The following is a 4,460-nucleotide window of genomic DNA, read 5'->3' on the forward strand; positions in this document are numbered from 1 at the left end:
TTTGCTTCCCCAGTGAGACTCCCTTGGGAAAAAACTAGGTTTTCATTTGTAAACAGCTATCAATTGGAGATAGCTTCTGGGCTAGGGTTGGGGGCATAATGGTAAAGGCTCTAGATAGGCAACAGTACAACTTCCCTGTGTTCAATGAATTGTGTAGGTATTGTCTTCAACAATAGGGCCTTGCAGTCACTTTGTGAAGATCAACCAGTAACCTTGGCAATAGTCTGAGTTGTTTGGGTGTCCCCATGAGAGGTAACCCCTTTGACCAATTATATGTAGTCCAATCCCAGTACTGGATGCTTCATTTGGTGACAAGAGATTTCCAGTTGGAGACCTGTTTTCTCCATTATTTGGTGATTGGATTGCTTTCATATATGTATATATTTTGGGAAGTTTCTACCGTATTAGGTTTTCATAATACCTCTCAAATGGCTCTGAGTTTTAGCGGTCTTTCCCTCTTCTCCCTTCCTCATCCCTCTTTACTCCCCATCCACATCTGATCCCTTTGAAGGCCTCGGGGAAAGGAAGAATTGTGAGTGTGTGCGTATTTCTTTTATTCCCTGTCCATCCTCACATATTATTGAAAGTTCGGAAACCAAGAATATCAAGCTTATAATAAGGGTCCCTCTCTATACTTGGTATTTGCATACACAACGACATTTTTCCATGTCTGTGAGCTAAGGGAGATGTGTTACCTCAGCCTTATAGATTAGAAATTAAGGATACAAGTCCTGCAGCTCCTCAGTGTCAGTAAATCCACTATACAGCAAACCTTAGAGTCTAGCCTCAGCTTGTTCCCCTTCCTGTTCTTCGAATAGTAGATCCAGTAATTCTTCAGTAGATCCAGAATTTGGAAGCAAATTCAGGAATATGTTAAAATCTTGGACAAATTTCTAACATTTAAATGCTCAGAAGAGATCATATCACCAGCCAGAGAAGGAAAAATATCTGTAAGGAATGTGAGCAGAGACACACTTTAACTGACCCGAGAGTTCACAGAAAGCTGCAGTGATAATGGACAGGGGCATGAACAGGGGCCACTTCCTGGGACACTCAGCCATACTCTTCAACCGAGTGATCATACAGTCAAGCATTGCTACGTTTCTGTTGATATAAGAATTTATACAAGTTTAATTTTCCTGGCTTTGATATAGTTCAGAGAAAAATTTTAATGAAAGACAGTATCTTAGAACATAGGTTAAGAGAATTAAAAACAGGTGAATCTGCTGAGGCTGCCAAATTCACCAAGGAAACTAATTCCTCACCAATAGCAGGGCAACCACTTATAGCATTTCTGAACCCAATTTTAATCTATTTATGAACTAGGATGTGAATAAACTCCATCCTTAATTTTTCATACAGGTATTAGAATTAAGTGGTGAAATATTTGTAGACTTTTTTCTGACATGTTAGGGATTAATACTTTGTTGTATGAATGGTTGGAAAAAGAAACTATAGTCTGAATGGATTCCTTCTGTCTTAATACGACTACTGTGGCTTTTAAGACTGAGAAGACTCGGGTTTTCCCAAGTGTCATTGCTGTGTTTGTTAGCCTAAGTCATGCATGTTCCAGTAAAAGGGAAGATGTATGTGTGTGCACATGTATGTGTGTGTATATGTATACACACACACACACGCACACACACACATATATAATTTATTTATTAGAGAATCATTCAGGCTGTGGTTTGACTAGTCCAGCAATGAAAAGTCCAAGAATCTAATAGTTGTTTGCTTTATGAGGCTGAATGACTCAGCTAGTGTTCAATATACAATATACATTGGAATCTCAAAGAAGCAGTTTCTAATACAGATGAAGGAATGAACTTGCCAGTGAGAATGAAGGCAATTAGGCAAAGAGCAAGCACTTCCTCCTTCCATGTCCTTTATATAGGCTGCCACCAGAAGCTGTGGCCCAGATTTAGGGTGGGTCTTCTCACCTCAAATCATCCAACCCAGAAAACTCCCTCTCAGGTGTCCTCAGCAGCTTGCATTTTAGTTAATTCCAGATATAGTCAACTTGGCAACCAAGAGTAAACATCACAGGGGTTCAACACAATTAAGTTTTGTAAGATTTACCATAGAGCCCTGATGTGGAGGATGCTGGAGAGAGCAGAGGGACACAGCCATTCACTGTGGTTCATTCAGACTGAGGTTTCTAAATGATTTCAGTGAGTGTGACTGGACAGTCCTCAGTTTTGGAAGATTACTGTGTGTCCATATGTGTGTTATGTATATGAGTGTACATGTATTATACTTAGCTATCATATCTTCTACATATGAATTACCACTGGCCGAAAAAAGCAGCACAGTTATCATGCATGTGGCTTCTGTAATCATATTGATGAATTCAAATCTTCCTTCAATTGTTCAGCTGCAAGTCCTCAGACAAATGTCTTTGATTATCACTTTTATTTGCAAAATGAAGATACTACCACTAGAGTGTGGTAATTTTTAAGATTGCTCATTAATTACCAAGGGCATAAACAATGCTGTGCAATACTAAGAGCTGTACAAAAAATGATCATCATCTAACAGGAAATTTATTGGATTAATTCAAAATGCTTATTTTTAAAACAATCACTTTCTATAACTCCTTCCACCACTCTTAAGTAAATTAGGTTATTAAATAGAAAGTTACTTTGTAAAGGAATCCATTACTCCACATAACATGGGCATGTTGACAATATTTAAAAATTTTTCCCAAAGTAGAAAAAACTATTCATTCCTTTTCTATGCCCTAGCAGTGGCTCACATATTGCTAATTCTTACAGTTGTACTGCATAAGGAATGTATGTTGGCATGGTGGCTGCAAATTTGGAGAGATTTTATTGATAATCTTTTTTTTTTGCCAAAAAAAGGAAAGATATCAATTTTTGAGTTGGGAAGTATTTTACGTGTTTATGCTGAGGAATATGGAAACAGAGAATAACCGACTCTATTAGATTCTTGCCCATCAAACACTGAAAGTCTTGAAAGTTCTATTTCCACCTAAAGTTTATAATATGTAACAACTTAGATTTTATATAGTCTGTATATTCATTACTTATAATTGTGACCAAGTACCTGACACAACTTAATGGGGGGACACAGTTCATCATGATGGAAGAAGCTTGAGGTTCCTGGCCACATGGCACCTGCAATCAGGGAGCAGAGAGTGAACAGGAAGTAGGACTGGGGTAGCAAATTTCATGGTTCAACCCCAGGGACCCACTCAAATTCTACTCCCATCTGAAGACTAAGCCTATGGGGGACATTTCACATTTAGAACAGGGCCTTCAATCCCTGGCCCTAATAGGTTCATGGCCATCTAATAATGTGCGAAGGTCCTCAAGTCTTCAAGAGTCTCAGTACCGTTTAAAATCTCTCTTGAAGCTCAAGGCAGGCCTTAGCTATGAGTACCTGTAAAATAAAAACCAAACAAAAATATCAAGTAATAAGTGACTTAGTAGACATTCTTATTCAAAAGGAAGAAATGGAAGCAAAACCAAGAAACACTGGACAGCTTGTAAATGGGCCAGCTACATTTATCAGCTCATCTGCCCCAACTCTAGCACATCTGAGTGAGAGACAAAGCTTCAATCACTCTCAAAGACCCCACTTTCCCCATATCACCAGTGATGTGGCGAGGCAGTTTGTCCATGCTCCAGCGGTAGTTCCACACCCATGCCCACATAGGAGTCACTGATTAAATTCAGTGGATCACAAAACAAAAACAAAGCAGTGGGACGGAGACTTGGGGAGAGAGGTAGGGAGGTTGGTGCAATAGGGAGAGGGATAATGAATAAAACTGAGTATGACCATAATGTATTATATAAATATATGAAATTTTCAAGGAATAGATGATTTTATAAAGGTTAAATGCACTATGGATCTTTACAACATAAGAAATGTATGTTGAAGATGCTTAAGTGGATACTTTAGGCAAGAACCATGGATGCTGCCGCTTCCTTAATGAATGAAGAAACCACAGATATTCAGTTCTTTATTTTGATTGAAAAGATGCTTTTTATCAGAGAGGAGAGACAGGGTTTTAGTTTTCTTAGAGTCACAAAAAACCACAGTATATTTAGGCACTGAGAAAGTACAGTATAGTAAGAAGACAAAGGTACATGGTGATAATGAGTCCAAGGCAAGGTTGAAATATATGTTGAATTTCATCCAAGTTTTTCTGATGTCTATAACATTCAAGCTTTGCCTTCTTTTCAAAAGCAACTTTGGGCATTTATTTAAACAACATTTGATTCTCATAGTATCATTATGCAGGTGTATCTGACATCCCACAGCACAAATTAAGGCCAAGGTTAGGCGTTTTGTGCTCTGTGCACTTAACTGAGAAGGCGATCCCTTATCTGAAGTTCCAGATGAAGGAAGCCACCAGAAATTATTCACAATAAATATGGTTTCTGAATTAAATGGAACTTCCAAAACCCTTGTAATAAATACTTCCTGAATTGACT

Source organism: Microtus ochrogaster, chromosome 10 (genome assembly GCF_000317375.1).
Source record: "Microtus ochrogaster isolate Prairie Vole_2 chromosome 10, MicOch1.0, whole genome shotgun sequence".
NCBI classification, from domain to species: Eukaryota; Metazoa; Chordata; class Mammalia; order Rodentia; family Cricetidae; genus Microtus; species Microtus ochrogaster.